At 52.3% G+C, this 24758-nt stretch overlaps 1 long non-coding RNA gene across 1 annotated transcript; it reads left to right on the top strand.

Annotated features, from left to right (window-relative positions):
* The first annotated feature begins 950 nt into the window (after nt 1-950).
* On the top strand, nt 951-6465 carry LOC121133726. The gene is made up of 3 exons (XR_005870700.1): nt 951-1475; nt 4743-4919; nt 6022-6465. It is a non-coding gene; the product is annotated as an uncharacterized LOC121133726 (long non-coding RNA).
* The last annotated feature ends 18293 nt before the right edge of the window (nt 6466-24758 follow it).

Here is a 24758-nt window from a genome sequence, read left to right as displayed (position 1 = left end):
ATATGGAGAGGGAGGAGAGAGTGGTAAGAAGAGCGAGGTGATAAGAAGGAGAGCGTAAGTGGGAGGTGTGTCCTTCAAAGGGGTCCTTTGCACCTGTGTGCAGACTGGTTCTCACGGAACCCTGGGCTGGCCAGAGCATTGCCTGAATGCATTCTGCCAGGTAACAGGGGCGGCCAGTGTGATGCCTGAACCTTTCATTTTACTTATTATTAAAAAGAGGCGGGGTGTTGGACGTGGCAGGCGAGGGAATAAGGACAGTCCAGTTCTTAAGACTGCTTCCTGCTGACCTGGGGGGGGCGTTGGCCATCTTTGGGGGACCTGAGAAAGCTGGGGTGTTGCCATTGCCCTGGGGTTCCTGGTTGCTCCATCGCAGTCCAGGCTGTGTGGAACTCGCTGGCGCCTCTTAGACCTGGCAAGATGTTAGCCGAGTAGAGAGGACAAGGTTAAGTGTAAAAATTTTCTTTTTCCTTAGGTCCTGGTGTTTGAGGGGAAGATTGTAAGAGGAGGGAGGGGTTCCCGAAGGGTCCCATGTGTTCCTTTGTCACCTGTATTAAACAACACCATAGATTGTAACATGGTAATAACCATGCACGGTAAGGGACAGAGGGCTGGAAAGACGGCTCAGTGGATGAGGGTGCTTGCCACCAAACCTTAAGACCCAAGTTCAAACCCCAGAACACACAGGCAAGGAAAGCACAGACTCTTTTTTTTTTTAAGAATTTATTTATTATGTATACAGCACTTCATGTATGCCTGCAGGCCAGAAGAGAGCACCAGGTCTCACTACAGATGGTTGTGAGCCACCATGTGGTTGCTGGGAATTGAACTCAGGACCTCTGGAAGGGCAGCCAGTGCTCTTAACCTCTGAGCCATCTCTCCAGCCCCGAAAGCACAGACTCTTACATGTTGTCCTCTGACTTCTACTATACCCATAAATACATACATACATAAATACATAAATAAGAAAATTAGCTTTCCATATCGTAGGTTTCTTTGATAATTCTTAGTAGCTTCCTTTATGCCCTTATAAAAATGTTTTATTAGCATATTTAGCTACCCATAGTAATGGGCTTCATTATAACATTTCCATGCACACACTCACAATGTATTCCAATCATATTTTCCCCATTACTCACTGTTTATGGCCTTTTAAAAAACAACAACAAAAAAAAAAAACCCCACTTCTTAAACATGTATCTATTTATTTATTTACTTTTTTTTTCCAGACAGGGTTTCTCTGTATTGCTTTGGAGGCTGTCCTGGAACTCGCTCTTGTAGACCAGGCTGGTCTCAAACGCACAGAGATCTGCCTGCCTCTGCTGGGATTAAAGGCGTGCGCCACCACCGCCTGGCTCATGTATGCATTTATTTAGAGACGAAGTCCCACGAAGTCACCCAGGGCAGCCTCATCGTTGGTGTGCAGATGAGTGTGCCACGGACCCTCTGCTCCTCTCGCCTCCCATGGCCGAGAACAGGTGTGAGCCCAATGTCGTGCTTCGTCCCATGCTAGGCAAGCACGTCCCCAGCCCTTGTAAACCACCCACCCTCCCCCTTCCCACAGCCGCTCGCTAGTGTGTACTTCGTATTCCAAAACGCAGAAGCGGGCTCGCATCCTCTCCTGGGGTGTGAACCAAGGCACGTGTAGAACCTTTTGGAGAATTGCGCTTCCCCGTGGAGTCCCTTAGTGGTGGCTTCAGACTGGGCTCCAGGTCCAGTACTGGGTCTGCCAGGTGCCCCAGGTCACAGAGGTGACAAGGGCCTTTCAGGTGGACCCTAGCAGGAGGCTGTATCCAGTAGCCTGAGCCCAGCCTAGGGCATCCTCTCCTCCCCGTGGTAACCCCCAGTGTGAAGCTGGACTAAGCTCCTCACCCCTGGAAGGAAAGAAGCCGGGCTCAGCGCCCCATCAGGGATCTCCCGCCTCTCTCAGACTGGGTTTGCTGAATGCTGATTCATCAGCAGCTCCAGCCGGGCCTGGTGCACGCATGCCCGCCCACGACCTGGCCTCCTTCTGATTCCTCGGCTGCTTCCTCCCAGGCTCTTCCCAGGCGCCTGCCAGCCCACGCGAGCATCTCACTTGTCCTCACCGTGCCGCCTCCCCCCCCCCCCCATCCCTCTTCTGCTCTGCCAAATCCGGAAATGTGTGGTCTCCTTGCATTTCCTCCTGAAGCCGTGCAAGCGCCCACTCAGCCTCCCCCGTCCCCTCGGCGGCTTCAAACTCTCAGTGAAGTTTACTGAGCTCGTGGTCCTCAGTTGCGAAAGGTCAAGACGAGGCCATCCCAGCAGGACAGGTGGCCCTGGGTCTCCCCGCTCCTGCTCCCACCCTCCCTGCTGCCCCGCCCGGACGCCGCTGCCTCTTCCTGGAGATGGACAGGCTCCCTCTCCCGTTTCCATGACACTGCGCTTTCCCACGTCTCCTCCTCTCCTCTGGGCCCTGACAGCTCGTTTCCTCCCTGGCATCTTCTTCTCCCAGCTTCTCCCGTGGGTGTGCCTGAGGGCTGCCCTTGAAGTTCTCTTCCTTTCCGTGCGTGCCTACCGGGTCCCCTGCCTGTCCTCCATCCTCCCCCCAACCCCCGCTGCAGCTGCTCTCACACCCACATGCCAACCCCGCATCGCCAGCGTTGCCAAAAACCCTCCACCCACCCATCCTCATCAAGAATGGTGTCCTAAACCTCAGGATTGGAGACTATTGCTTTCTGCAAGGGCTCAACCTCCCCACCTCCTGAGCCCAGGCTAGCTTAGACAACAGCTCCATGAACGGCTGTGCAGCAAAGGGCTAAGAGAGAGGGAGGGGCTCTGCGAACCCGCTGCCCAAGTTCAAATCCCTGCTGCCACCCCAAGCGAGGTCATTCATCCATCTGCTCCTCCATTTGTGTGGCAAATGTTTTCCCGAGTTCTGACTCGGCGGCAGATTCTGCTGGGGGCTGTGACTAGAAATGGAAAAGCAGCGTCCACCACACGCCTGGCACGGCTCACACAACTGTCCATGCTGTGGGAGCCTGCCACAAGCCAGGGACAGCTTCCTTGAGGACGTGGCATTAAAACTCAACTCAGATCTTGTCACAAGGCATGACAGGTCGGGCTGGGCCCCTGAGGATGGCAACATCCTAATAGATAGGATCTATGGCTGTGATATCACATGTGTGTGTGAGTGTGTGTGAGTGTGTGTGTGAGTGTGTGTGTGAGTGTGTGTGTGTGTGTGTGTGTAGGGATGGGGCTAGACAGGCAGACAGGGGCCAGACTTCCCTTTTATTTCATCAAGTTCCAAGCACGTCTGGGGCTGTAGCTCAGCAGTAGAGGGTGCCTGCTTAGCATGCACAAGGGTTCAATCCCTGGCACGGGAAGCAACTTTCAAGCAACTATTTATTTATCAGTGTTTATTTCCACTATCAATCCCTCTACGCCACTGATTCCTCATCATGAGATGATGGCTTCACTGATTGTCAAGAGGTGAATGGGATGTAGCTTTTAGAAAGGGTGACTGCCATCCATTTCCTGACCAGGCTCTGCTGAGCCCTAGGAATTCTGTAAGGTTCCTTGGATTGCCGAGGAGGGAGTCACAGGACCAGAGGTGAGTTACATGCTGGTCAAAGAGGCTGAGCTAGAATGTGTCATCCCGTCCCGTCGTCCCCCCCCCGCTCTGGATCCTGTCTAACTAAAAGCTTACTTAACTACGGTGGAGCTTCAAAACCATGGCTCTAGTTGGCTTCAACTGCTTCTGGACTGGGTATGGAGGCACACGCCTGTAACCTCTATAGTGAGGAAGCCCAAGTAGGAGTTTCAAGTTAAGGAAATCCTGGGCTACATAGAGAGTTCCAGGGCAGCTGAGGCTACAGAGCAAGACTAGTCTTTAAAAAGCAAACACAAAACTACGCGGAGAAGAAACCATGGTTCCTGGAGTTAACTTTACAACACCAAATGGTTGCGGTGAGCCCTGGTCCTAGACGTTGGAGCCTCTCTCCCCTGAGCTGTAGGGGCAGCATGGAGCAGATTCTCCGTCTTGACCCCCAGTAAAGCGTGTCACATCTAACCAGCATCTTTCTTGTTTTGCGTCCGGTCTCCCTCATGGGATACCAAGGCCCACTGGGGCAGGATTCGCCACCTCTGTTTCCTGCAATGTCTGTGGGTCTGCCCCTGGGTTTAGTGCGGGGTCATAACAGAGTCACTTGGAAACATTTCCCATCTCTGGCTCTCCTCCCTCACATCCATTCATGCATTTCGTGTTTAACCGACATTCGCATAGCTGGCTATTGAGGTTCTTGCGTGTAAAATGGGAGCCAGGGATGGATGCTGGTGGGGTTGACAGTGAGGGTGAAATTGCAGTGACATGTGCAAGTCACACAGTCTCATGTCTGGAAAGGACCATAAATCAAGGAAGACTGTAGAGGTGGAAAGGTGAGGAAATGGATTCTTCCCTCAAGCTTCCAGAAGGAATATTTCCATGTTGACCTGCTTTCTGAAGTGTGAGATAACAAATCTTTGCTGCCTCGGGCCACTGGTGGTGTGGTCACTTGTTGTAGCAGCAACAGGGAGCTAATATGCCACCATCAGAAGAGCAGAAGAGCTTGGAGAGGCCAGGCGGGAGGTGGGTATCTGTGATCTAAAGAGGCTGGTGTGTGTGTGTGTGTGTGTGTGTGTGTGTGTGTGTGTGTGTGTGTGTGTGTGAATGACAAGGCTGAACAGTGGTTATCACCTCCTTGCGCTGACTCTAACCCACTGTGTTTCTGTCGCCTGTCTTCACGTAGTCTCTGCTACAAACCCGTGGACTCTAACGGATTCCATCCCTCCTTCCACCGCATCTCCCACTCATGCTCTTCCCTTAGTTCCAGAACAGCGCGCCCACCTTTCCAGACTCCAGCTCTCCCTATTCGGGTCTACTCTGTAGCCAGGCCCTGTTGGTCCTTCTGAACCTCGTGGCTCAGGTGAGTTTAGGTACCCCCTTCCTTTGGGGGTCCTCCGCGTCCTTTAGCACCCGCGCAAGCGCTCTCCCCAGTCTCCACCCACGCTCCCAGTGGCTGAACAGACCGGCCTCTTACTTCGGATGATCTGCTCCTTCTTCCTTCTGCCCGAGGCTTCCTCTCCCCTTCCCTCACCTCTGCCCACTGGCTGAGTCCCACGGACCCCATCCAGCTGTTGCCCGAGACGCTGCTGCTGCGACGAGCTTCTCTGATCATCTACTGTCTGGGTCCAGTCGCCTCTCGAGGCCGGCAGCGTCCATGCATCATGGGCTTTATCCCAACTATTTTCTTTTCTTTTCTTTTCTTTTTTTTTTTTTTTTTTTTTTTTTTTTTTGGTTTTTCGAGACAGGGTTTCTCTGTGGCTTTGGAGGCTGTCCTGGAACTCGTTCTGTAGACCAGGCTGGCCTCGAACTCACAGAGATCCGCCTGCCTCTGCCTCCCGAGTGCTGGGATTAAAGGCGTGCGCCACCAACGCCCGGCTCCAACGATTTCCTTTTCTCTCCTCACATCTCCACTTGCTTACCAGATATTTGATGGCAGAGCACATGCCCCTACCCCCAGGGAGCTGAGCACACACAGTAGGTCTTTGACACGCACTTGCTCTACTGGATTAGACTCCAGAAGCCGCAGTCCCCAGCTGCTCCATGTCGCTACGTCCTGTCCGTCTGCATCCCGTGGTGGAAACAATGTCTAAGGACTGCTGATCGCTTATCACGAGACTATTGCTCTGCTCAGGGACGTCCTGTCTGTTTGCCACGTGCAACACACACGCGCGCGCATTCTGCACCCAGTTCCAGCCATGCTGTCCCATGGTATTCCTAGGCAAAGTTTAGACACACCACAAACGTTTCCTCCGGCCTGCTCTTCTCACGCGCTTGCCGCGCTACGGGTCTGTGTTCAGATTTAGAACACACCCGGAAACAAAAGACTCCGAGAGGCTTTGATGCAGAGAGATATTTTTTTTCTAATGTTCTGTTGTGTTTTTCAAAAATTTAAAAGTCAGTCTTCTGGTGTGGATCCAAATGTTCCCTACAAGCTCTCATGCATTTCACTACTTGGTCCCCAGATGGTGGCACTGGTTTGGATGGCTGGAGCAGGAGGCGTTACTGGAGAGGAGGGCCTCTAGGGGTGGATCTATGTGGGTTATAGGCCGCCACTGCACCCGACGCAAGCTCTCTGCCTCCTCGTTGGCACCATCGGGACACCTCCTCCAGAGGCTGTCACCAAACGTGAATGCTAGCATGCCTTCTCCACCAGCACGGCTTGGAACCGTGAGCCCACGTGAGCCTTCCTCCATTAAGTTGCTTCTGTCCCGTATTCGGCCACAGAAAAGCAATGGATGCAATCATCTCGCCGATTTGTAAAGCTTTTAGTTGTGGCAGACGCTGTTAAGACGCGAAAGGAACCATGCAAGCTGTGGATGTGAGAAGGGAAAGCGGGACGACTGGAAGGTGTCTGGGGTGAACAGAAAAGCCCACAAAAGGCTATCGCCAAATAAACAAAAAAAATAGCAAAATAAAAAAATTAGAAAAAAAACCCAAAAGGCTATCACTGATGGTGTCTGCAAAAACTATCATCAAAGTAGCCAAGAATCTATCATAAAACCGAGGCCTTGGTAACAGAGCACACTCGTTTTCAGACTGTGTAGGCTACATTCCTGTCAGCGTGACAGAATTCCAGAGACCAGCACTTTAAGAGGAGGGGTGCTTTATTTAGGCTTATGGCTTCCGAGGTTTCCTCTCTTGTACCCAGTCCGTCATTTCGAGGCCTGAGATGGCACTATGGTAATGGTGGGAACATGTGACCAAAGAGGCTGCCTAACCCACAGTGACCTAGAAGAGGGGGAGCAGGGACAAAATACACCTCCCTAAGGCCCTTCCCTGGGACTAACCTCTAACAAGGCTCCACCTCCTACAGTCGCCCTCCTCCTTTTTTTTTTTTTTTCTTGTTTGTTTTGTTTTTCGAGACAGGGTTTCTCTGTATTGTTTTGGAGGCTGGCCTGGAACTCGCTCTGTAGACCAGGCTGGCCTCAAACTCACAGAGATCTGCCTGCCTCTGCCTCCCGAGTGCTGGGATTAAAGGCATGCGCAACCATCACCCGGAGCCCTCCTCCTTGAAAGAGCCGTTAGGTCATGACGCTATCAATGAACTAACTCACAGATGAGGTCAGAGGTCTCGTGATGGTGATGCAACCACTTCCCCTCTGAACACAGCCGTATTACTGACCAAGCTTTTCACACTAACCCAGTGGAGGAACATTCCACACCCATAACACAAATCCTTCACAATATCCCTACCACTCTGTCCACACCAAGACCTGCAATGAACTTTGAAGTCTACCCAACATGTTTTGTTTTGGTTTGTTTTATTTCGAGACAGGGTTTCTCTGTAGCTTTGGAGCCTGTCCTGGAACTCGCTCTGTAGACCAGGCTGGCCTCGAACTCACAGAGATCCACCTGCCTTCCTGGGTGCTGGGATTAGGGGTGTGCGCCACCACCGTGTTTAAACACACACGTTTTGGATGCGCCCAGTTGGCTACAAACAACACACATTGAATCTACAGTAGTTGGGGCACTCTTCCTCTTCATCTCCTGCTTCCCCTCTTTCTGAGTAAGTGGTAGGAGTGGGGGGTGGGGTGTAGGGGTGAGGGTGAGCTCAAAACTAGTCCTTGGAGTTCATCCCAGGTTATGTCTTCCTTCTTTCCTTTCTTTTGAATGTCTTTTTGTTGCTGCTGTTGAGACAGAGTTTCGTGCTGTAGCACAAACTGGCCTGGAACTCAGGGCAATCCTCCTGTCTTGCTGCCAAGTGCTGAGATTACAGGTCTGTAATTACATCACCATGCCAAGCTTAATGTTGTCGTTGTTTTGAACTGAAGGATCATGTCTGACATCTGGAAGGACTGACCCAGAGTTCTCCCTCCATGCCGTGTGCTGCAGGCACAGAGCGGGGTTCATGGTCAGAGTCGGCACAGCTCTCAGGAAGACTGAGTTGCCTCCTTCCTGTCCACGGAGCCCCCAGCAATAGTGGCTGACACGGGACCTGTCTCCTCTGCCCAGGACAATGGCAGGAAAGGAGGGACAACCTACTTCCTTTTCCAGTTGCTGTGACAATAACTCTGATAAAACCAGGTTGAGGGGGAAAGGCTTTATCCTGGAGCACAGGTCAAGGGGACAGTCCATAAGGGTGGGGACATCCAGGAAGGAGGGGTGCGAGGAAGCTGATTACATCACATCTTCAGCCAGGAAGCCAAGGGTGCTGAATGCTTATGGTCAGTTCACTTTCTCCTTTAAAAAATAAATTGCACACACACACACACACACACACACACACAAATGTTTGCAGAGCCTAGGAATCAAACTCCGGTCATCAGACTTGGCAGCAAGTACCTTAACGTGAGCCATTTCACGAGTCCAGTTTCTCCCTTTTGTCTAACCAATGATCCTAGCGCAGGGAATGGTGACGCTCACAGTGGGCAGGTTCTCCCATCCTAATTATCCTGGTTAGGACTTCCCTCTTCAACACTCACACACTTGAGGCTGGTCTCTCTGGGAATTCTTGATCTTATCAATTTGATATCTGGGATTAAACATCCTTGGTGGCAACCGAGGTACCAGTGCTCACTGACGGCAGCTATGAGACTGACGTGCTCCCGTCAAAGCCAAGAAGAAGGCTCAGTCGGCGATGGTACTCCGTACCAACCAGCTCAATGCCCTGCACCCACGCGGTGCAAGGAGACAACGGACTCCAGCAAGTTGTCTTGTGACCCTCATGTGTCACACCCAGGATCGTGCAATTTCCTCAACTGTGGGAGGTCACCAAAATCACCCCTGCTTTACAGGCGTGAACGCAGAGACAGAGTGAACTTAAGAAGTTCCTGAGGATTCGGTGGGTTTGCTACGCTGTGCCACAGGTGGGATGCCTTGCAGGCATGTTTAACCTGTGACTCATATATGGCCCAGGAGAGCTACGGATAGCAGCGCAAGGGAGAACTGTGAGCCTACTTAAAACACGTGTTTGCTTGTTTGTTTGTTTGTTTTGTAACTGGACTGTGCAGTCCTCACGCATAAACTTTGTAGGCGACACACACTGAGTCACAATGTTGAAGGTGGACATGCCTGGGAGAGCATCAGAGATAAGTTGCATCATGGTTCTGGAGTCTGGAAGTCCAGGAGGATGGTGTAGACAGAGGGCTTGTACCCAGGGACTGTTGGGACTCCCGGGATCTTTGTGGAGTCACCTGAGGGTCTGGGATGGAAACACAGTTGACCCTTCCTCTGTCCACTCCTGTCTCTTTTCCCTCACGTCCTCGAACATCACCCCAGCCGGGCATGGTGTCTCACACCTGTAATCCCGGCACCCAGGGGGCAGAGGCAATAGGACTACTAGAAGTCTGAGGCCAGCCTGTACTACATAACGAGGTAAGGCTAGCCCGGTATGGTGTAAGATGCCGCAGATAAAAACAACAAGCAAACAGCAAAGCAAAATACACACAACACGGTAGAGAACACAGTCCTGAAAACCCCCATGGCTCTCAGCTCCAGCCTTGCGACGGTTAGCCTGTTAGAGATGCCAGTTAACACTTGCTCCCGAAGCTGCAAAGACACGTTGGAAGGCCAAAGGCCATCTGGACCTTGAGATTTCGCTTCCTCAAGGCTGATCCTGTCTCCAAGGCTTGTCCAGACTCCCCCTGCTTGGCCTCGCCTCAGTTTACCTAGCTTCCATCCTTCTCTCTGCCTCCTCCGTACATGCTAATTGAGCACCTACTAAGTGACAAGCAGGGTTGTACTCATGGAAATCCAGCATGAAAGGACCTCCACAGGCAGGATAGCCCTCACGTTCTAACAGGAGAGCAGCCAATTACTCGGTAAGTTGTCTAAAGGAGCGTCACCTGGTGATGACCCCTGTTGGGGAGAGCCGACAAGGTTTGAGATGATGGAGGAGGTAATGTGGGGGGGGGGGATGACTCAGTGAAATGTGACATTTGGGCGAAATCAGAGGCCTGAGGGACTAAGCCACGAGGTTATGTGGTGACAGAGATTTCCAGGCACCGCAGCAGTGCCAGTGCAAATGCCAGCAGGAGGCTATTTGCTGTGGTTCAAGGAGCCCTGTGTAGGCGGAGCTGGGGAGGGTGGGGTGAGGTGGGGAGGGGCAGAGGGGGCAGGATAAGGAGCACTATCAGAGGTCACAGGAATGCTAGTGAGGGACAGGTGTGGAGAACCTTCTAGGCTACCGTAGGGACGTTTGCAGGGTCTCTGAGTCAGACAGGAGCTGTTGGAGGGCTCTGAGCACAAGAGAGACCTGACCAAACTGGACATTTTAGGTCTGTCCAGCTGCTGCGCGGAGAACTGTCAAGTGTCCCCCATACAGGGTAGGGACAGTCACAGCTACTGCCTTGACATTTGCCTTAGCTCCAGTGGGCTGTAAAAGGGTGGCTTAGCTGTGGGCTGGGGTACAATTTCAGGTTCTGGGGACACTGCCCAGGCAAGGCTAATGGGATCGGTCCCTGGTCTTTCTGCGGTAAATGGTTGGGACACACACAGCCACAGTCTGCAGGGTTTCTCAGTGTGAGAGCCCTGAGCTCTGGCCTTGGAGTCAGACAACCGGGACCACCTCCTGAGTCCGTGGTGGCAGCTGCCCGTCTTGGGCAGGTTCATAGAGTCTCCAAGTATTTGCTCCTTCGTCTGTGACTTGGGGATGTTTATTCTTTGGTTATAATCTGGGAAGAGTAAACGAGAATGTGTCAGAGGAACAGCACCAAGGCAGACGTGGGGAGGAGGGAGGGGGGGAGGGAGGGACAGAGAGTGTTCCTGCAATATCGAGTATCTTCGTCTGAGCCCTCCGGGGCCAGGCTTCCACGTGGGCATTGGGGATCCAGACTGGAGCGCTCCTGCTTGTGAAACCATCTCCCTCAGCCTACGGTTTTTTTGGTTTTTTGGTTTTACGAGACAGGGTTTCTCTGTATTGTTTTGGAGGCTGTCGGTCCAGCCTGGCCTCAAACTCACAGAGATCCGCCTGCCTCTGCCTCCCGAGTGCTGGGATGAAAGGCGTGCCCAGCTGCCTATGGTTGTTTTAAATGATGCAGATTCTTGCTGGGCAAAGAGCAGAGAGAGGATTAGAGGCAGGGTAAGGTGCTGTGACTGCACCGCCCGCCCGGGGAAAGCCAGGGCAACTCAGGGCGGAAGGAGTGGTGGGCGGGGAGAAAACACGTGCTTGCCCTCCCAGCGGGATGGGGGATTCCAAGGCGCAGGCCCACCCACTGGGCCAGGTGGCCGCTAGAGAAAAGATGGCCAGAAGGGAACTCCTTGGGTTGAGGTGGGGCCGTGGAAAACGGGAACACTCCCAAATTCTGGAGCGGGTGAGGTCATCCCAGCTGAAGGCAATCAAAAGCCCTCCTCCTTAGGCAGGCGGGGAAGGGATTGTGGAGACTTCCAGGAGCTGCCAAGGAAAAAGGGATCGCAGCCGAGCCCTTGAGCCCCGGAGGCCCCACCTTGGCAGGAGAGAGAGACTAGGCCAGCAAGGCCACCAAGGAGACCTAGAGGTGACAGGGCCCTGTCTGAATTGTCTAGCGGGGCTGATCTGAGGCAGCCAGAGGGGTTCTGTTTTCCAGGACTCTGCAGTCCCCCCCCCCCCCCGACCTCTCAGGAAAGGCAAAGAGTAGGAGGGCTGGTGGCACCCACCTGTAATGTAATGTCAGCTCTTGGGAGCCTGGACCAGAGCGATTGTGAGCTCGAGGCCAGTTCCTGCCTGAATAAAGAAACGTGGGCTTAGCATTTCTCTCTTAGATGCTGCATGGCTCCCCCCTTGGCCCCAGTGTCAGGACGCTGGCGGACACGACGTGACGGGAGCATTGGCTCGGAGCCTAGTAGGTTGCATTCCAAGCGGATTATCTTGGGTTTACGTTTGATGCCCCAGTGTGGTACCCTGGGATCCCAAGCCCGGTGGCCGCCCCTCCTTCCCTGGCGTCAGGAGAAACAGGAAGGTGGGACAGACCCGAAGCTAGACGCCGCTGCGAGCACGTAGGCGGTTCCCTAGGGTCACGTAGGTCTCTGGGACTGTCGGGGCTGGAGGGGGAGGAGTCTGAGCCGCGCTGGCCCCAGCGTGGGCGCGGCCTCTTTTCGGTGACCTTAATGAGACCCTTCCCGCCCCAGCACCGGACCACACTTTGCAGACGCCGCAGGGGCCCGCGGAGAGACGCCCTCTTCCCCTCGCTGCAGCCCGGGGCTGTCCGGAGGCGCTGACGTCAGCCCGAGGCGGCCCCAGGAAGGTTTCTAGAAGGCCCTTCCTCGCCCGCGGTCAGCCCCGGATGCAGGCCGGGCCCTGGGCCAAGCTCTGCACGCCTGCCTGGGAGCTTTGCTGTGTGCCCACTCGCACTGCCCGGCGGAGGCAGGGCAGGCTGCCGCGCCCCCATCCCTGCCCTGCCCCATCCTCTCCCAGATGCCAGCCTCCCCTGCACATCTCCCCACCCCTCCCCTGCCCCATCCTCTCCAAGATGCCAAACTCCCCTGCGCATCTCCCCGCCCCTCCCCTGCCCCATCCTCTCCAAGATGCCAGCCTCCCCTGTGCTTCCTTGGGCAGCAGAAATGAAACCGAATGTGTCTCTGTCCCCAGGCCGTGTCTCTGGTCCCTGTCTTACCCGGCCACAGATCCGACCACCCACGCCCGCCCGTTTCTAAGTAATTCAGAGGGCAGAGCTCAGGCCGACATGTCACAAAACTGGGTAAGACCCCCGGATCTCCCAACCCAGGCCTTTAATGGGATTGGGGGGGCGGTGTCTGGTGCCCTCAGGGTTCCAAAGGTGTACTGAACTCTCGCGATGGCCGCGCTGTCATGTAGCCTGTTTTACAGACGGGTCTGTACCTGTGTGTGGTCTGCCACTGAGACTCATCCCCCAGCCCTCACTCTGCAGAGGAGAAAGGGACATCACCAAGGTGTCCGAGTTCACACAGCTCCTAGGCAGGGAGCCTGTGCTGGAAGTCAGGCCATGTGACCGCAAAGCTGACCCCCTTGTACTACGTGACACTTCCGATGAGCGTGTTCTATTCCTCAAGGCCTGTCAGGAATGAAAGTGACCAAGTGCTCAAGCATGCGGAGGGCTGGGCGGTGGTGGCGCCCAGCCTTTAATCTCAGCAATTTTGGAGGCAGAGGCTGGCCTTGAACTCACAGAGATCCATGCTGAGGAAGTACACTTGGCCCCTCCATGTCCATAAGATCTAACATATTCAGCTTCAAGTAGAAAATAACTCAAATGACTGTGCTAAAAATGGTACGCCACCCTTACTCCTGCGATTCCTCTTTCTCCTCAGCGTAGCGAGCGCTTACCCGATGCTTTACACTGCATTACGTGTTACAGGTAATCTAGAAGTGTTTTAAAGTATAGGAAGGCCGGGTGGTAGTACACGCCTTTAATCTCAGCACTCGGGAGGCAGAGGCAGGCGGATCTCTGAGTTCAAGGCCAGCCAGGTCTACAGAGAGAGAGTTCCAAGACAGTCAAGGCCACACAGAGAAATCCTGTCTTGAAAAACCAAAAAATAAAGTATAGAAGGGCATACATCCATTGTACGCACATACACGACTTTATATAAGGGACTTGAACACCCTCAGATTTGGGTGCACGCAGGGGTCTTGGAATGAATCCTCCTCAAATATTGAGTCCCGAGACATGGTCAGATCAAACACTCTGAGAAAGTCCTGCCACGCATAGATCTGCTGAAGCCTCTCTCACCCAACGTCTCCCCAACTTTGGCTGACCTGTGATCAATGCCCTAACCTCACAAGTGTCCCGCCGACGTCCCAGAGAATGTCCTTTGGGAAACGCCACTCGAGATCACGTGTCGTCTCACGTATTGTCAGACCGCGCCTCAGGCGGGCGAGGTCCTCTGTAGGCTGTGCTCTTGCTAACTGCCGCTTCCCCATCCTTGTGTCTTATTTCTCAGAAGAGGTCGCTGGCCAAGGAAGACACCCTGTGTCCTCCAGGCAACCAATCCTGATGTCACCCCTGGGGCGGGTCCCCTTGGCTGTGCTTGTCTCTTGGCGAGAAAATGCCGCAGAAACAGCCGCTGAGTACTCGTCATTTCATCCTGACCCCTGCTCCAAACAGGAAGGGAAGTCCTGACAGCAGCGTTTCCATCAGTGTGGGCAGCTGGAACACAAGAGGGGGTTCCTAGCTCTCTGCTCATCACACCCCCAACTGCAGAGCTCTGAGGTCCCCTCCCATCTGGGCCAGTGTCCCCAGCTCCAGTTTTTCCTCCTCAGAGCCCTGCAGGAAGCCCTCACCATCCTCCTCAGCTACTGTGAGCACATTCTGGCTGTCACACCACGGAAGGCACAGGGCCGGCACCGCTACAAACCAAGTCTCCAGGTCTGCACCGTCAGCTGGGACAGACACTAGCTTCTAACCATTTGCTCTTCTCAACCTTCATAGCTCTCCCTCCAAACTTCACACCTACTCCTTTGTTTAGAGGATAAAAGATAAACCAAGGCCATGGATATCGCGTGATCTGCATCAAAGTTTTCTCCCTGCCTCCTGAGCTACCATCTGCCTGCATGCTTCCCTTCTTTCCATTTCATTTTTTTTTTGTTTGTTTGTTTTGTTTTTTTGTTTTTTCGAGACAGGGTTTCTCTGTGGCTTTGGAGGCTGTCCTGGAACTTCCTTGGTAGTCCAGGCTGGTCTCGAACTCAAAAGAGATCCGCCTGCCTCTGCCTCCCGAGTGCTGGGATTAAAGGCGTGCGCCACCAACGCCCGGCCTCCATTTCATTTTAGATTCAGGCCAGAATCCACGTCCAGTCTCCCCATCCCATGGAGTCAGGCTGCCAGGTTCATTCAGATCCCACTTTCGTCACTTACTAGCTGTGTGAGCACGCAAAGCTAGCCACAGCCACAGAGGCCGGGCTAGAGAGCTATATAAAACAGGAACTCAGGGTCCCGTGAGGCATTCAGTGTCCAGCCTCGAGATTTTTCTCATCTTCGACTTGAAGCTTGAACCCCAACATCAGGCTGTGGGATTTTATTATTTGCGCTACAACTTAGGCTAACTTCCTTAGCAATCTAACTCCTTCTCTTGAGCCCATGGACGAATCCCAAGCAATACTTGGAGGCCTTGAGCAGTTAATCCTGTGGGCCGCTGTTAATCCGACAGTCTTTCGTAACCTGTACAGGGGCCGTTTCGGACAGGCCTCTGTGTAGACAGCTGTTCTCTCATTGCAACTTTTTCCACACGGCCCTTTCTCCTGGAGGGAGAGGGACACATTGGCCCTCCCTCCTTTTATAATGACACCAGTCTTGTTGGACCTCAGTTCTTCCTGTTACCTCTCTACACGTCCGTTACCTCCTCAAAGGTCATAACTCCGAATATGGTCACATTGGGGGTGATGGATTCTGCATGCACTTTTGAGGAGGCATGTCAAACTATCTCCAAGTATAGTAGCTAAAAACAACAGCCACGCCGGGCGTTGGTGGCACACACCTTTAATCTCAGCACTCAGGAGGCAGAGGCAGGCGGATCTCCGTGAGTTCGAGGCCAGGCTGATCTACAAAGAGCGAGTTCCAGGACAGCCTCCAAAACAATACAGAGAAACCCTGTCTCGAAAAATAAAAAGCAAAACAAAGCAAAAAAAAAAAACCCAGATGCTGTGGGGTTGCTAACATCACCTGAACGAGGCAGAGCGGACCCCTGAAGACAACTCTAACAACGGCAGGGGGGAGCCAACACTGGTGAGGGTTGGGGAGATGAACCAGGAGAGGCAGCAGATAAAAAGGTCAGAGGCAGCACGCCAGCCACCATTACAAAAGGAGCAATGACCACCAGAGCCAAGCCCAGCAGGAAGTCAAGGGAAAAGAAGGCCCTCTTCATGTTTGGCCAATACTGGGGACTGAGTCCTGCGTCTCCATCACGCTAGGCTCCATTCTGAAACAGAGGCTTGCTTGCTAAGTATCCCGGGCTGGCCTTGAACTTTCAACTCGCCTGACTGTTATAGAAATGCTACGCCGTGCCAGGACTTTCCGTTTTTATTTTTGGCACTGGGTGGGGAGACACAAAAGAAGTGGGGAGGCCAGTCAAGAAGTGGTCAGGAGGACTTGCGGCATCTTTACAGGCAGCTAGGATGACGCAGGAGCCACAGGCAGAAGGTCTGGAGGAGCATGAAGTGACAATTAGCCCTCGCTATGATCCAAGCCTGTGTCGTACTCTTACTGTGGCTTTTCTCATCCCTTCCTTCTCGTGGGAAAGACAATACAGCCCTGAGCTTAGCGTCTCCAGGTGAGTTCTGAGAAACCCGTGATTAGGTGACTCTATTGTACTGTGGCTTCTTCTTCTTTTTTAAATAATTTAGTTTTACTTTTATGTGCATTAGTGGTTTTTTTGCCATGGATGTCGGGTCCCCTGGAACTGGAATTACAGACAGGTGGGAGCTGTCATGTGGGTGCTGGGAATTGATCCCAGGTCCTCCAGAAGAGAGGTCAGTGCTCTTAACCACTGAGCCATCTCTGCAGCCCTGGCTGTTGGCTTCTTAACAGGAAGGCACTCTCGTAGAAGAACCAGGACTGAGCAATGGTGATTAGCTCTGCAAAAGCCCCTGACACCTCAGGTACGGCTGACAGGACCTGAGGGTTGTGTATGGAGAGGGTGAGAGAAACCTGTGTCCTCTGGGGCGTCTGCCTGCTTTGGCAGCCTGAGCACAAAACACCTAACACATAGAACTCTCAGGTGCTTCACAAAACGTCCCTGGATCCTGGCTTCCGGAATTTAAACCTTAGCCTGCCGTGTAGCCCGGGCAAGCACCATACCTTTCATCATTCCTCAGCACACGGCACGGTAGCAAAACTATCCTGTGGGCTGTTTGAGGATTAAGTGAAATATCTCTTGGGAGCTGCACAAACACGCCAGAGTACCCTATAAATACCTGCTATTGCTGCTACTGTCCCACGTAATCCTGCCCACCAGGTGAGATCGTATCTCCATTCTACAGGAAGCTAAGGCTTGGCGGGTTCAATAACCGTCCTGGTAGGGTGGCTAGTGTGGGTGACCTGGCTGTCGGCCGCAGCACCTCCAGAAACGCGTCCTCCATCTCCCCCATCCATCCACTGTTCTCCAACGTGGAGAATGTCTTTGGTTTTAGAATGTGGGTCTGAGCTACCGCCAGGCCAGCCAAGCGGAGACTTCTGGTCGGTCAGCCACCCAGTTTGCACAAACATGGAATATAGAAACCACAAGAGTGTCACACCAGATCAGGAGCCACAGCTAGATAAAGCCATGCAGGGAGGTGGGGTGGCCCATAAAGGAGCCAGGTGAGCAACCCGAGAATGGGGGGGGGCATACACCTAAGTTCACCTGGGAGTCTTTTTTATGGGGTTGGACTTGGTATAGTTATTAATTAGTGTCCTTTTCACTTTAAACAGTGACCCAAATGGGATGATAAATTACATATTCAGCCTACTTACAGGATCAGGAGGAGGAGGAGGAGGAGGAGGAGGAGGAGGAGGAGGAGGAGGAGGAAATGTAGGTAAAAACGCCACAGAAAGGACAGGCAGAAACTGGTCCACTTGGACCATATGAGGCAGACTGATAAGCTTGAGGAGAGTGGAAAAGAGAACCAGGTGCGTCTAGCCGTTTGGCGTTGGGACATCACGTTCTCTACAGAAACGACACAACCGAGTCACGTGTCCTCCCCATCGTGTTTTAAGAAAGTTTATGAGTTTGTGCACTGGCAGCTGTCTTGTTGGACAGGACTCACTGGGTCAAGCTGAAGTCTGAACAAACGGTGGTGGAGGTTAGGATTGTGCCCGAGTCTTCACGGAAGCCCAGCTGGAGTCAACGGAGAGGGCGACTCCCGGAGTATCGCAGCTTCCTAGCCCCATTCAGGATGGAAAGGATTTTGAGTGTGTCCAGAGTTGACAAGGAGAAAGCCACCAGACAAAGACATTGATAGACTGCGGGGGACACTGTGGTGGATTAAGGTCTCTGGAGAGTCGGGAAGGAGAGCAACATTCCAGACAGATGTAGAAGAGCCTAGAAATGATGCTGACAATTTAGGAAAAGTTGCCGCAAACTAATCAGATGGCGGGTTTCTGGTGATGGAGGTGCTTACGGGTTTCTGGTGATGAAGGAGGCAAGGAGCGCTCGCTGGTCTACAGATGCATGGTTATGCAGATTTGTTAGAAGGTCCTCAGCCACTTTGAAGAAGGCTTGGGGCACATCCCTGGTGCTCAACTTCTCTAAAATCTATTCAATCTGGTTCCCCAGTCTGATCGCTCTTGTAGACCAGGCTGGTCTCGAACTCACAGAGATCCGCCTGCCTCTGCCTCCCGAGTGCTGGGATTAAAGGCGTGCGCCACCACCGCCCGTCTTAATTATTAACCCTTCGTTTTCAAAGCAAGCCCCCACGGTATCACGATAAAGCTGAGGGCACCTGCCACCACCACACACTGGATAACCGCCCTGTAGTGGCCCAGCAGCTTCGGAGTCCTGGGCCCTTTTACCTCACCCTTGCCAACCTGCCTTCCTGCCCATGTGCTAACTGGAGCTTGGGTTTGCCCCACCTCCTCCGCGGCCTCTCGATGAGCCTGTTGCCTATGCGTCCCAGCTCTCCTCTACCCAGTTATCCGAGTCTTCTAGGACCCAAACAGCATCATGATAGTCTCAAGATTAAAAAAGAACTGCTACAAAGATTTGCAGGAGGGGCCGGGGCACGGTGCACCAGCAACTGGGAAACAGAGCCAGTTTACATAGCAAGTTCTAGGCTGGCCGGGGTGTGTAGCAGGACCCTCGCTCAAAAACAGGCAAGAGATAGTAGGATAGCTCAGCCCTCGGTCAACCTGATGACCTGAGGTCGAACCCAGGGCCCCACATGGTGGGAGGAGAGAAACGATTTCTTCAATTTGTCCTTTGACCTCCACACCCGAGTCACAGGATGCCAGCACTGGCTACACCCCCATACACGGAGCGGGGTAAATGCAAACACACATACATGAAATAAATAAATAAAATGTAACAGAAAGTTTTCAAAGCAAGAAAACTAACAGAAATCAAAGCAAACCAACAAACCACAGGAACTAAAAAGGAGAGATGGTAAAAAAAAATTCAATAGTGATAAAAGAATTTAGTTGAAGATCTCCAGCGTATGAGGGAAAAATAGATGCACACATATGCATGTGTGGGCAAATCATGAAAGACTTGCTAAAATGTATAAATAATACAAGGAACAAGAGTGCATCCTTTCCCTCCAAAAATAGAGAATGCAAGTGCCTGTGCACCATTTGCTAAATTGGCCACACTTTAGGTCACAATGAAATCCTTAATGGTCAGAGAGATGGCTCCATGGTTAAGAGCACTGACTGATTGTCCTGAGGACCCCGGTTCAATTCCCAGCACCCACATGGCAGCTCACAACTGTCTGTAAACCCGATTCCAGGGGACCTGGCACCTTCACAGACAGACATGCAGGCAAAACACCAATGCACACAAAAAAGAAAGGAAATCCTTAACAGATTCCAAAAAGGAGACAATATACTCTTCTCTGGTTAAAATGGAGCAAGGTTTGTGAAACAGGCCTGCTTTAACACTCTGAAGCAGAGGCAGGAGGATTCCAAGCTTAAGGCCAGCTGGGGGTGTGATGGGGATGTCTTCTGTGTATATGTTTCTCTTATTGGTTGATGAATAAAACACTGTGGCCAATGAGGCAGGAAGTATAGGCAGGGGTAGGAGACAGGGAGAATTCTGGGGAGTGTAGGCAGACAGGAGACACCGTGTGAGAACGGGAAGGTAGGACATGCCAGGTGCTCTCTGGTAGGATAAAACCACGTGGAAATACTTAGATTTATAGAAATGGGTTAATAATTAAGACAGAGCTAGCCACTGGGCAGTGGTGACACATGTCTTTAATCTCAGCACTCAGGAGGCAGAGGCAGGTGGATCTCTGTGAGTTCGAGGCCAGCCTGGTCTACAAGAGTGAGTTCCAGGACAGGCTCCAAAGCCACAGAGAAACCCTGTCTCGAAAAGCCAAAAAAAAAAAAAAAAAAAAAAAAAAAAAAAGACAGACCTAGCCAATAAGAAGCCCTAGTCATCGGCCAACAGTTTCATTATTAATACAGCGTCTGTGTGTTCATTTGGGGCTCAAGGGAGGCAAGACTCCGAAGGGCCAGAAAACTCACGCTTACAGGGCTGGCTACACAGATTGTCTCAAACAAAACAAAACAAAACCCTCTTATTTGTTTTTGAGACTCCTCTCAACTGCCCCCTCTTTGATGAGACCCCAGAATTGTTAGCCTGCATCCTCCCTAGCACCCCCCACTGCATTCCCCCCTAGTGCCCCCCCTTTGGAACCGTTCTGATGATAGCACAGCTTCCCTGAAGGCCTGAGCCGTGTCCTCCAGGCCAGCAATTTCTACCCCATTGACACCAGGCCCTGAAGTTCCCTGTCCCCTTTTCCTTCTACTTGGAAGCTGGGTGGCTCCCTCCCACCCCAATCCTCCACTGCTCTTCAGAGGAGCTCCAAGGGAGGAGTCCTCTGGGTGCATTTTTGTGAGCCATTTCCCTCTAACTCAGTTACTATTGCTGGATAAAACCTAACCAGAACAAGACAGCAGACACTGTTCACTTGATAGAGTCATGGATTATTGTGTCCCAAACACACACTCTCTACCACTCTCCAGAGGTCTGTTCCTGAATCCTTTGCTCTCTGGTTCCCAGACTGTGCCCCAAAGGCTATTTGTGTCCTTGGAGATGTGAATGTGTCACGTCTGCTGCTCGGCCTGTGTCCGAGAATGTGCGGAGGGTGTCGGGGATTGACAACACAGAGACTCGTTCAACGATATAAAGAAAACTTTAAACAGGCTCCAAAAAGGTTCAAGAAAACCTCCTAAGAAAAGCTCCCACCAGACAAGCTTCTGCTCTCTGCTCTACCCTGGCTGGTTCTCCTCTGACACCAGAGGTGGATGTGTGTGGGTTTTTGAAGGTGCGGTTAGTCTTTGGACAAGGTCGAGGTCAGGGCGGTTTCCGTGGGAAGGCCTTTTCCAGGAACTTATTGTATCGTTTTTAGTAAACATGTTTTTACTAAACATTGTCTTACAGCTGCTACTCCCAGGCAGAAGGGGAAGTGGGTCTCTGCTCAAGGTCTGGTGTTCCCACATGAATGGAAGGTTCTATCTGTCTGTCTGTCTGTCTGTCTATCTATCTATCTATCTATCTATCTTCTATCTATCAATCTATCATCTATCCATCTATCTATGACCCCTCTGTGGGTCACATATCAGATATCCTGCGTATCAGATAGTTACACCGCAGTTTGTAACAGTAGCAAGATTCCAGTTATGAAGCTGCAACGAGAAAAGAATTCCGTGGAGGGGTCACGGCAGCAGGCAGGGGGAGCTGTTGTATGAAAGCATTAGGAAGGTTGAGAACCGCCGCTCTAGGGGAATCCGAGCCAAGGCAAGAGGGACCAAAAGCAGATCGAGCAGCACCAGGACAGGGGAAGGGGTGAGGAAGAGGTGAGAGGAGCAAGGGAACCCGCGGTGTAAGCGGAGTCCGTCAGGAGGGAGGAGAGCAGAGGGGCACAGGGGTAGCCGAAAGAAAGACGGTGGGATCAGGCAAGGTGCCAGGTCCCGCCTCTCCGGGAGCACAAATCAAGTCAGCTGTGGTGGGCGGGGAAGTGGCTCTCAGTGCTTCCCACTTCCATGGTGGGTGGACGTCCTTCGGTATATACGTTTCCCATATTGGTTCGTGAATAAAACACTGATTGGCCAGTAGAGGCGGTAAGATAGGCGGGGCTAGGAGACAAGGAGAATGCTGGGTAGAGAGGAAGGAGAGAGAGAGAGACAGAGACAGAGACAGAGAGAGAGAGAGAGAGAGAGAGAGAGAGAGAGAGATGCCATGCAGAAGACAGAGCGTGCCAGGCATTCTCTGGTAGGATAAGGCCATGTAGAAATACAGATGAATAGAAGTAGGTTAATAATTAAGAGAAAGCTAACCAGTAAGAAGCCCTGGCCATCGGTCAACAGTGTATAAATCAATATAGGTCTTTGTGTGCTTATTTGGGGGTGAATCAGCTGCAGGACCAGGCAGGGCAGAAACTCCATCTTCCACTTCTATGTGAGCTACTCTCCCTCATGCTGAAGTAGGGCCCCGTTGATGGAAGGGCTCTGTGTGTAAGCGTGTCCAGAAATTTGTGTGAGCTGTTGGATGCTTCCTGATGTTTACCAGTGGACTCAAACTTTTAGTAGGGTATTCGGCATTGGTTTTGAGGGAGGTCTCTAGTATCCCAGGCTAATATGTGAGGATATTTGTAAGAGCCAGAAAAGTGTGTCAGGTCCCTGGGGTTAGTGGAGGTAGTGAGTTTCCTGATGTAGTGACCAGCCCCCCCCCCGTTTTAGCAGCCATGACAGGCTAACATGGGCTTGCATGACCTTGCCGCTCCTGTCCTGGTCACTAAGGTCAGATGCCTCCTCTTGGCAAGGAACCAATCAGAAGTTAGCTGGCAGGCCTGTGCTTTACGGCTCTGGGTGTGCTTTACAGACAAGTGTACAACAGTGACGTGCAGAGCATAGCAACTGCCCTGGGAGGGCCTATGGGCCATAGCAACCAGTTGACCAATCAACACAGGGCGGGTCGTCCAAACTTAGAAGCACACCAATCCTGAGACTGTTGCATACCCCTAGACACTCCCCTCATGCTGCCCTTTAAGATCCCTGCCTTGGACCGGGCGGTGGTGGTGCATGCCTTTAATCCCAGCACTCGGGAGGCAGAGGCAGGCGGATCTCTGTAAGTTCGAGGCCGGGCTGGACTGACAGCCTCCAAAACAATACAGAGAAACCCTGTCTCGTAAAACCAAAAAAAAAAAAAAAAGATCCCTGCCTTGAGGTTGCTTGGGGTCTTTCTCCAGCCATCCACCATGGTGGCGGGGTGAAGGGCCCGAACTAATGGGTTTAGCTCGTTAAACATCTACAATAAAAGACTCTTTGCTTTTGCATCGAAATGGGCCTCTTGGTGATTTTGGGGTTCAGAATTTGGGCACAACATCTGACATGGGAACCAGACTTGAGTCCTTTAGAAGAGCAGCAAGCTCTCTTAACTGCTGAGCCTGTGCTTAACTGTAAAAAAAAAAAAAAAAAACTTTATTTAATGTGCATTAGTGTAAGGGTGTCAGACCCCCTGGAACTGGAGTTACAGGCAGTTGTGAACTGTCTTGTGGGTGCTGGGAATTGAACCTGGGTCCCCTGGAAGGGCAGCCAGTGCTCTTAACCACTGAGCCATCTCTCCAGCCCCCTGTGTTTAACTCTTTAAGCTAGCCTTTCTCAGATTTATGTGGGCATCCTTTCCTTCCCCTCTCTTCACAAAAAAGAAACGCCTCCCAGGCACTCGTCCTCTGTGTGCTTCCCATGCCCAATGGTTCTCAACTCGGGGGTCCCAGTGCCCCCCAGGGAAACATCAGAGCACAGTTTGGAACTTGCATTTAATGGGCAAAAGCTGGGAGTGCTACTAACCATTTTATAATACAATAATCAGATCTGTCTCCCATTCCCAGCCCAACAAAGCACACACACACACACACACACACACACACACACACACACACACACACTTTTAAAAAAACAACTAAAGATACAGGTGCTATCAGAGGGGAAATGGTGTGTGAGAGACAGTAAGATGACCATGCTCCCCAACTGGACACCCCTCCAGGTCCGCCCCAGCACCCCCATCTTCCTCTCCACACCTTCTGCCCAGTTTCCTCTGGGTCACTCCTAGTCTCTCTATGTATCCCTCTGAAAACCCACCACACGGTCACTGTAAAAGTGAAATCCAGCCGGACGGTGGTGGTGCACGCCTTTAATCCCAGCACTAGGGAGGCAGAGGCAGGCGGATCTCTGTGAGTTCGAGGCCAGCCTGGTCTACAGAGAGAGTTCCAGGACAGCCTCCAAAGCCACAGAGAAACCCTGTCTCAAAAAACCAAAAAAAAAAAAAAAAGAAAGAAAAGAAAAAGAAGAAGTGAAATCCTAGTGAACTCGCCCAGACTTTACCTCTCTTCAACCTTTGAAACTCGCCTCCTGGGCTGTGTGTGGGACATCCCTCACTCAGGGTCCGGCTCTTGCTACAGCAAAAGTAGCCTCTGGCATCTGGCATAGGGTGTGAAGAGTTGGAACCCCAGCCCACATAAGTACAGGGGATTAGGGTTGCTTCAGTGAGTCAGAGGCCAGAAAGCTCCAGAAAATGTGCCCCAAGGGCACAGCCAGGGGACTTTCTGAAGGCCAGAAGCAAACATCTTTGTGAAGCTTCCAGACGTTCTTACCACACTGTGCCCCAGCTGAGCGACCCTGGACAGCAATGCTCCGGGCCATGCCGGCAGGAGACTCTCAGGGCTGAGGAGGTGGACCCAGTACTGTTTTGAAGTCGTGGGGTGTACCAGATACCAGGGAGACAGAGAAAAAAGGCAGGCACTAACGTAAACAATAGGATTACGTGTTAAGGGCCACAAGAAGGACAGGTGGACAGCTGGGATTGGGGGCACCCCGCTGGCCTAGCACCCGGGGGACCCTGGATTTAACACCAGCATGGTCCAGGGGACACCCCTACCCCCCAAAAAAGATAAATGAGAATCCGTCAGAGAAAACCCGAGTGATGAGGTTCGGGGGCTGTTGGGGAGGGGTAGGTGGGGGAGAGAAGCCCTCTCCAAGGTGGTGGCTCTTGGTTGGGATCTGTGACAATAGGGGCCAGCCTGTGTCAGTTGAGGGATGGCAGGAGCATCCCAGAGAAGGGAGGAGTCCCACTCGAAGACCCCGTGGGAGTCTGAGGAAGACAAGGAAGGCAGTGATGGGTC

This window comes from Mesocricetus auratus, unplaced genomic scaffold (assembly GCF_017639785.1).
Source record: "Mesocricetus auratus isolate SY011 unplaced genomic scaffold, BCM_Maur_2.0 Super-Scaffold_100023, whole genome shotgun sequence".
Lineage (NCBI taxonomy): Eukaryota > Metazoa > Chordata > Mammalia > Rodentia > Cricetidae > Mesocricetus > Mesocricetus auratus.
The sequence above is the reverse complement of the archived record's forward strand: the minus strand, read 5'-3'. Positions and strand labels throughout refer to the sequence as shown.